This window comes from Perissodus microlepis, chromosome 8 (assembly GCF_051167445.1).
Source record: "Perissodus microlepis isolate ML-2025 ecotype Zambia chromosome 8, ASM5116744v1, whole genome shotgun sequence".
NCBI lineage: Eukaryota > Metazoa > Chordata > Actinopteri > Cichliformes > Cichlidae > Perissodus > Perissodus microlepis.
In genome coordinates this window covers 12411317-12420860 of record NC_140468.1, presented here as the reverse complement: position 1 = coordinate 12420860, position 9544 = coordinate 12411317, and the positions used below count along the sequence as shown (strand labels likewise).

General features: G+C 38.9%; 1 long non-coding RNA gene across 1 annotated transcript in view; it reads left to right on the top strand.

The window, feature by feature from the left end:
- Nucleotides 1–236: 236 nt before the first annotated feature.
- Nucleotides 237–9544, top strand: part of LOC146381491 (uncharacterized) — a 32408-nt gene continuing 23100 nt past the window's right edge. The window contains exons 1-2 of the long non-coding RNA XR_014801233.1: nucleotides 237–307; nucleotides 1437–1578. This is a non-coding gene — a long non-coding RNA (uncharacterized LOC146381491). The remainder of the gene's footprint in view (nucleotides 308–1436; nucleotides 1579–9544) is intronic.

Below are 9544 nucleotides of genomic sequence, written 5' to 3'. Positions count from 1 at the left end.
GTTTACCGCCCACTAAACAAGAACAGTGGCCTGTAGTTTTATCTGACATAGTTTGTAGGTTTGATAGACACATTTTTGTTGTTGTTTTAAGCAGTTGTTTTATTCACATGTGGATTATTAGTGTTGACCTTTGTGCCATTTAAATCACACTGGTTTGACCCCTGTGTTGATGTGGAACAAGAAGCATGACATAATGCAAACTTTTAAACGGCTTCCTTTGTGTATCTGCAGCATGTGCCATCATAATGACTGCTGTTCGGTCAGGGAGTCACAAAGAGATGAGATTATCCTACAGTGTATAGATACAGTAAGTGTTGCACACACACTTCAGGGAAAGTATCAGCTAATAAACCAAGCAGAGCACAGTCGGCCTTTATTTATTGTGGCGTACTGGAACATTTTTATTCTGTCACACTGGGCCATTTTGATTAAAAGCAAGGTAAGCGTTAAGATTATTACAGTTGCGCTTTTGTTCAACAAACTGCCGTCGAGAGCCATTTAAAAGCGACAGCTTTGATTAACACCTCATTCTAATAACTTCTATGACTCATATGCCACTCAGGATAACAGGGGAGAAAAGCTGCTGTAAGTGTAGACTCGAACCTTTTAAACAGCTATTATTAATCTTTATCTTGTTTCAAAAACACAAAAAAATTGGTTTGAGCTTTAAATCTTGTCACACAAAGTAAAAGAAGAAATTGATTAATAAAAGAGCGGAATAAAGATTTTAGAGGAGCATTTGTGGGGATGTGTGTTAGTGATGAGAAATGAATTTTCAGTTGTTTACAGAAACCTCAAATTAGAAGAAAAATTGTTCTTGATCATCTAAAAATGAGAGACTAAGTAACAATAATTGAAAATGCTGTTAAATACATAACTCAAATATACAGTAACATGGTGAGCAAATACTGACAGGTCAGAACAACAGCATCCTTCATATTGTATGGTACAAACCCTCCAACAATTAACAACTAATTTAGCTGAAAATTAGCAATTAAAACCCAGAATTGTTACCATGAATGAGTATTACAACAACAATTAGATGTGTTTTTGTTTTATATCTGCCCTCTATACATATTTCCTGTGTATATAAAAGTTAAGATGCTTTTAAGGTTAATTATTTGTGTCTTTAAAAAAAAATCTTTTAGCAACTCTGGCTGCTGAATCTTTTATGTCTACAATTTTTTGGAAATGGAGATTATATACAGAACGCAGTGTTTCAAAACACTCATATTACACTGAATGAGGAGCTTTGTAAGTCCTGTGCATTTGGAGGCCAGTAATACAACACTGTCTGTCTGAGTCAGCCACACTGGGCTGGATTCATTCTCAGAGTGCAAATAGATCAATTGCTGCTCCTAAATGAAACTTTCCCGCACCGGTTGTACCTGACAGATAACTTGCTATCTCTGCACTTTCTGATCTGCTGTACAAAGGCAGAACTCGATGCTGACCGGCCGCTGCTGGACGCTGACGGAGCCCGAACAGCTGGAGAGCATCGTGTATTTCTGCAGGAGGTTGGGACACTTGCAGCTGGGCGGCCGAGGCGTGGAGCTTGCCTCGGGGTAAGCCTCTTGTGTGAGTAAACACCATAACAATCAGGCAGAGTTGCACGCTTCCTGGGTCGGGGAATTTTCTGGTAGGCCAGAACAATGTCTGACACTGTTGTGATGATTGAATTTTATAGGCTGGCCTGACTCAAGTGTGCTGAAAAGAAGTGTTTTTATGGTGTCTCATGCCACAATGAATAATGTTCTGCGAAGTGTGTAGGCTTTCTCTGTAAGTGTGATGAGGCAATATTCTGTTTTTATCACTGATTACCGGGAACGTTTGAGTCAATTATCTGTCTGCGCACAGCATTTCAGAGAACTTGTAGATTTAAGTGTCATGCCATATCAGCCGTCCACCTTGTCACTCCTTTACTTAGCAAACGTGCCCCACAAATTTAAAACCAGAGCTGAACTCGGCTCCTCAGATTTCTCTGCCTTCCAGACAATGAAATGCCACGTAAGTCCACTCGTCTCAACTCTTGAATTTGACTTTGGCAGCAGTCTTTCTTTTTGACTGACAGATGAGCGAGTGATACAACTCCATCAAAAAGTGCAGCCTGACAGTCTGATTTGACAGCCATCTTCAGACCAAATATACTCCTTGTTCCTGGCACTACATCAACTTGACAGGAAGAAAAGTGGTTTAAAGAAATAAGAAAAGAAAAAGATTTGGCTCTCTACTCGGCTATCCATTTCACTGTAAAAGGACAGAAAAAAGGTTCCCTTTGTGCTTCTAGCCTTTATAGACTGTTACACAATACTTATGCCTGTCAGACCGCTGATTATGAGACTGTAAAATGTCAAAAACAGATAAGAAATCACCTGACAGTCAGACTGATTTGCCATTTTAGTTTCACGTCATTCATGCCGCCTGACATCGTGTCCATTTTGAGTGGGACAGGAGGGCGTTTTGTTACATTTTTGACGAGGCTTGAGCCCATCCTACCAAAATCATTCCAATGAGTGACTAACTTAATGTTTTTAATGCAGAAATGTGTCCATCAGGTGTTATTTCTGTAAGTCAGTCTAGCACAAGCCTTTCTCATGCTAGTCACCAGTGTTGTGGATATTTTTATGTTACTATATTTCTAGCTTTGCCTAGGGAAGATGATGTCCTCATTTTTAATTACAGCAAAATTCTCCAAACAGGAAATACAGCAAGCAGTGACCTGCAGTTCAGAATGATTTAAATTGCCGACCAAGTTAGCAATGTGGGCAACTGTGGCTGTGAAGCAATTAGCTGATTAATCCAACTGCTTGACTTACACGTCACAATTTAAACCTTACAAAAGAAATGGAACCAAAAATAAATTTGTGATTTGTGAACAAGTCTTAAAGAAACCACAAAAACAAAAAACTACAAACAAAAAGAAAATGTTAAGAATGAAACAGTATTACATAGTTATACATTATTTGCTTGATGTTACACTCACTGGACACTTTTTTAGGTATACCTAGTACTGGTTTGGACTCCCCTTTGCCTTCAAAATTGCCTTATTTCTTCATAGCATTGATTCAATAAGGTGCCTGAAACATTCTTCAGTTTTGGTTTGGTGGATAGCGACATGTTATCACATTGATTTCCCAGTGCCTGTGTAGCCCTGTGTACTGTAGCCTCAGTTTCCTGCTCTTGGCTGAGTGTCACCCTGTGTGGCCTTCTGCTGCTATAGTCCATCTACTTCAAGGTCTTGTACATCTAAGATGCTCTTCTGCATACCTTGATTATTTAAAGTCACTTAAATGACCTTTTTTCTCCATTCTGATGCTTCGATTGAACTTGTCTTGGCCGTGTTTGCATGGCTAAATGCTGTTTGTTGCTGCCATGTGATTGGCTGATTACATATTTGTGTAAAGCAGCAGTTGATCCGATGTACCTAATGAAGTGGACAGTGACTGCATAGTATACCGGACCCTAGGTAAAACAAATACAAATTGAGTGTTTAAAGCAGTATGAAGTCAAAGCGTTTGGCTTACAGGGATTACTTTAAACAAACAGCGACCTACTTCATTATGGTTAATATGGATATCCTCCATTGTAATCATGCACAAATTAAGAAAAGCATCATATTAGGCTAATTTTAATATACACGCTAACAAACGTCCCTTAATAGCCATTAAGTTGTATCGTTTTTCAATAATTCAGGAATCTGACTTGTTTCCTGCCATTAACTGGGGGGCGGGGCTACGTGGAATCGTTATCTAGTCACAATAATCCTTCCTGTACTTGTGCTGTCATCACTCGAGTGTGTAAATCCTCATCACTGTGATCATGTGATACGCCTAAATTCTGCTCTCCCATTTAGCCAATAAAATTCACAGGCTTAAATTATTCATGGAAACCATTTACATAATTTATAATTAAATCACAACCTGATGGCATGGAATTTATTAATAGTGAAAGTGGATGTGCCACGATGGTGATATACTAATTAATATCTTTAGTTATCAGTGGCACGTTGCTCACTGGGCCGGGGTTGGTTATGGGGCAGGAATAATGCATCGCAACAACAAATTATCTGTGCATTTAAGTGGGAATGTCCCGGAGTGATGGCCACAATATGCATTTGCCTGAAGAACTTAATGGGAGACTCTTCCTTATCAGAGTTGTCACATGTTGTGGCTAATCATTTTAAACATGTCAAGCGCAGGGCTAATGCATTTTCATCCTCCAGCTCCAAAGTAGGGCTGCAGGGCGTCTTTATTTGCACTGTTTCCACTGTCCATTATAAGTAACTGTATGCCACGCATGCTCTCGGTAACACACTCATACTGAGAGCCGCATTGTTAGCACGGATTTAAAATAGATTTCTTGACCCATTGCTAAATTGATTGCAGCATGAAAATATTTAGTCAGAATTATTGGCTTGGTTTCTGGGATCTGCAATGTAAGACTTCTGTTTTTTATATTCACTGACTTTTTCTTTCTTTTTTTTAAATACACAATTGTTTAAAAAGTCAGCTTGAGGTTAAGTAGGATCAACAGTATTGCCACTGAATGAAAAATCTAAAAAAGGTTTAAATCTACCTTAATGTGCCAAAGGATTATAGTAAAAGGGTAAAACAAATTATACATAAACACATAAAATGCTAGAAAAGAGAAAATGCCCATGTGCTTTAAAGTGTCAGCCTCTGAGGAGGTACATGGGATTTTTTTTATAGTGAGGAAAAATAAAAACAAAAGCTGCATTTCTTTTGAGAGTTACTGTCCTAATAAAGCTCGATAATCCATAGATTGAATAATAACATAATGGTCCCTGTAAATGAAATCACAGCGTGTTTATGGGGGCTGCTGAGAGTGACTGGGAAATTGTTACTAGACGCAGTTGCTGCTGTTGACTTTGCAAGAAGAGGTTGATGTGACCTGATAAAGACATCCTATTATTTGCAAAAACACACGTGTCAGGCTTGTGTTGCCAAGCACCTTTCCCTCTCTCTGGTGAACTCGGCATATTCTTGGCTTCGGCACTTAATTCAGGCCCAAACATCCACAAAATCTCCCCACCAGCGGACAAACAAAGGGGCCCTCTTCACTAATGGTCCCTGAGGCTTCACCACTATCTATTGATCTGCTGTCACCCAATTTCTCCATGACTTATGCCCTGCTTAATTCCCATTACTGTGCACACTGAAGCCTTATCAGGGAGAACAATAGGCCCGTTGTCACTGAGGGCAAAAATATGAGCAGGCCTGTGACAGTGTGAGCACAAACTCATGACTTCAGCTCACTCAGCCCTCTCGGTGACCTCTACGCCCATGCGGGCCAGGTTGAAGCCTGGCGTCAGAATACTAAACTCAACCCGAACCGTTTGCAGATGAATCAGAAAATTGGATCTTGCTCGTTACGAGCCCCCTCCCTCCAAAAACAAAGAGGGCCGCTCCTTTGCCATAAAGCTGTCGCTGTGATATGTCTCTAGCAGTGATGATTCTCAGTTCCTGCCTGCCCCCTCTCCAGCTCCTCTACTCACTAGCTGCTATCTCTTCCTTTCAATTATATGTTTCTCTGCTCTTTTAGACAAAGAGTAATAAAGCTATAAATCGTCTATGCGGCAGAAGGTATGGACATTCTGTCTCTGAACTGCTGTTGAAACTGCCATAAACCACCCACAAAGTCAAAGATAAGGATTTACAGTTATTTAACATCATCCGTGTCCCTTAAATCACACTGATAAGAGAATTAAGTGATAGCTATAGGTTCTTTGTCCTCTAGCTATTGATTTCTTTAGCCGAGAGGGCCAGTACACTGTTTTTATTGAGCATCCTATTTGCTTTGAGCTTAAGAGTAGAAATGGAGCTATTTGGTTTGTTTTATTGAGCTACAGAATCTGCACTGAATTAATTTATCTAATGGCTAAGCCCTCTTGCTTGTTTAATTTTATCTGTATTGGAAATGTTTTCATACGTTGAGTCACGAAAAATGACTACGATGTTTCCATGCAGGGGTAAATGACCTCCTGCAGAGGCCAGTGGCACATTTGTTTTGTGTTGCTGTGCATCGATCAGTTTTTCTGCCATTATTTCTCTATGGTATACTACGATTACTATGCTTTTCTGCATTATTTTTGTGAGTGGAGATGATGGGAGGGGGTTTTTCGCCTTTCCAGACAAAACACATGAACTGAATCACAGGATGACATCCCTCTGTAACAGTAATCGGTATTAATATCTAATGCAGCAAATAATCTGCTTGTTAAAGCAGCCATTGTTGGACCAATCCTGAAGTATATGTCCCTCTTGGCGCATAATGTCCCAGTTTGAACAAAGACGCGTTTAGCTTAGCGGAAGTTAGTCACATTTCAGCATGAAAACACTTATGTCAGTGCCTCAGAGATGGCAAAGCTGCAGCCGTTCACATCTAATGATTCAGCTGCTGTTTGGCTTCAAGTTCACGACCCTGGAGCTATGATAAATGTCAAGCGCAACATTGTACCGCTAACTAGACCTGCCACTGCCAACCAATCATCTTGTTATTGACTGGGAAAGCTGTAATGTGAGTCTAAATGCTACATAGCAGTGTATTTATCTGTGTAACCATGTGGTTCAGTTATTCAGAGGGATTCAGTTTTTTTTCTTTTTTCCATTTTGCTCAGAGCATTTCTAGACCGGATCACACAACAGGCGTCTGGGCAGTTCTCAGACTGGTTTTATTAGTCATGGAAATAACAGGGCTTAGAAATGGCCGTTACTTTTTTGGAATTAGCTTAAGGTCAGTGGGTTCTCAAACAGACCTGTTTCCCCTTATTTTAAACTGGAGCTTATTCGACACTGTGAATAATTATTACATAAATGTTAACATAGTTTTTCTAAACTAGCATGGCTCTAAAAAAGTAGTTGTGGTATGAAGAACAGATTATAAAGGAAAATTTGATACTGTAAAATCACCCTGGCCTGAATTTTTGTTTGTTTATGCTTAGTGAGCTTTCCACAGAAGCTTTGCATAAGTTGGTATTTGGGCAGATTACCTTTCAATATCTATCTGACTTCCTGGTAGCACTTCATATTAATGTCACACTATTAAGGTATTAGCTAGTGCTTAATTCATCATTTATATAGAATTACTCCTCTTTAGTATGTCAGTTATAAATATAGATATATGATTATGATCATTATGATCAGGGTTATAGTAGCAGTGATAGATGCACATAGTTACACCATGTACAGCAGTGATGGCTGTACCTGGTGTAAAAGTAAAAGATGGATAAACATGTCTATTTATAACTGACATAAGTAGGATCAGTGACATATAAATGGTGAATTAAACACTTAATACCTTAATATTGCGGCATTATTATAAAGTGCTACTGACTTCCCTGCTTGATTGCTTTACTATGTCTTACAAAAATCCCAGCAGCAGTTTTTGGGTTGATCAGAGTGTGTTTTCTGATTTAGGCTGATCATATTTAGTAATCTACTGCTTATTATATGAGTATTATAGATTTAACCTCAAACAAAACTGCTGTCCTGTTTGCATTTTTACAGTCACACTATGGAGAACGGTCATTTCTTCTTGTTGCCTTTGAAATGGATGCTTTCAAGACATTGACCAGGTCTGTGACCCTCTGCAAAGTGACTGATGTGTCAAAATGGCGATACGATGATGATAAGACGGCATCCGTCTCCTATGAGAGGTCAAACTGGCAATTAACTGATTATTGCCGTTTACATACACAGATATGCATATTAAAAGGAAACTTATTATATTCAGAGTCCAGCCAGAATCTCATAGATTTAAAACTGAAATTCAGAAATTCTGCAAAATCACACATTTTATATAGTAATATGAACAGAATACAACTAGTTGGCAAACAGCTGAGTTGAGTTCCCTATTGAGGGGTCATCAGAGAAATGCATCATAGATTAGTTGCTCTAATTGGCGCAAATGGTCTCAGATTGTTGGCATTTTGTCTGCATTTATAAATTAGACAGCAATCATTTGCAATCCTTTGCCAATCTGTCTGAGAGCGATTGCAGTCTCTCTGAGTGGGTTTGCGATCGTTTGAAAACAGGTTGGACAGGTCACTGCACCAGTTGCCTGGTGAGAAGCGACCTATGTAGTGACCTTGTGATTGCAAGAAGTAATTGCAAGTGTTTGCCGAATCCAGAAAAAATTTTTTCCACCATTTCTTCCCCCCTTTTTTGTTTTGTTTAAATTGTCTCCTGTCCCATTTCCTGCTCTGAGTCTTAAGATGGTTACACTTGGGGTCCATGCAGGTATCACTGGCGGGGATCTTTTTTTTTTTCTTATCTCAGTGGATCTGAAAACATGAAAAACTAATAACACTGTGATGTTTTTTTATATTGTTCAGACATCAGCTAAAAGAAAATAATGAGTGTTGGGTGAGTTTATCCTAATTCTACTTTGCATTCCCAAGACCTATTTTTCCTGATTTGTTGGCATGGAAAATTGATACCTCAGCCCTAACCTTCTGAGCATCAAACACACTAAGGGGACTGTTAATCATCATTTTTCCTTTCTCTAATAAACTCAGTCAGGATTTGGATTTAGGATTTGGTTACACGTTATAATGCAGCCCACGCCTAATTATAGGGCAATTAAACCCTTAGGTTAACACCCAGAAAGTTTGTTATTTGTTTCTGAGACGTGGAAACATCAGCATCTAAAAAAAGAATGACTTTCTTTCAGCCAGTGACACTTTTGTTTGTTGTTTTTATTCTGGCATTAGATTTCAGTACATTAATTTCCAACAACTCGTCATCCGGCAACTGTTAGAACATATTATTTATCCTTTATTTGAGCATGTATCACAAATACAGATGGGAAAAGTAAGCAGATAACACATATAGCTGCTTTTTTACAGTGTATAATGTCACGATGCTTGTATAAAACTTTATCAACCAAAGCCAGCACTCACTCAGTGATTATTTATGACAGTTTAGAGCTGCTGGGTGTAGTAGCTTCTCTCTGTCATACTCTGACATATCATCTGCAGGAAAAAGCTAAAGCATCACTTCCCTATGTGTAGTTTCATGTACTTTACTTCCAGTTTGTCAGGACGAGATGGTCGAGGCACACTGTGTTATCAAAATACGCCTGCATTAAACAGCTGTCACTCTGAGGAAAGAATATATGACAAAAACTCGATATTAGTGTTTCAATCAGGAGAATTACACTTTGTGTTAGTTATAGCCGTTCTCTGTCTGCTTTTTGACCAGCAGCGGCACTATAGAGCACTGATTGGGCGTCGACGCAGGTGTCGAATATGACGATAAGACTGTCCTGATGATAATTTGACATGGCAGTGTTGTTCCAGAGGCTGTGCAAAAGTAAACATGCAGCAATTAAAAATATTCACAAAAACAGCTTTTACAAGATAATTAAACATCTGGAAGCTTTCAGCTGATACGAGGACACAAACACTGGATGATTTTTATAAAAGCTAGTTTAGTGACTTCATATGATTTAAATGCATCAAATAATTCATGGTTAACTTTTCAAACACGAAAGCTTTCCCTCTTTTTGACATTTCTTATCGTAC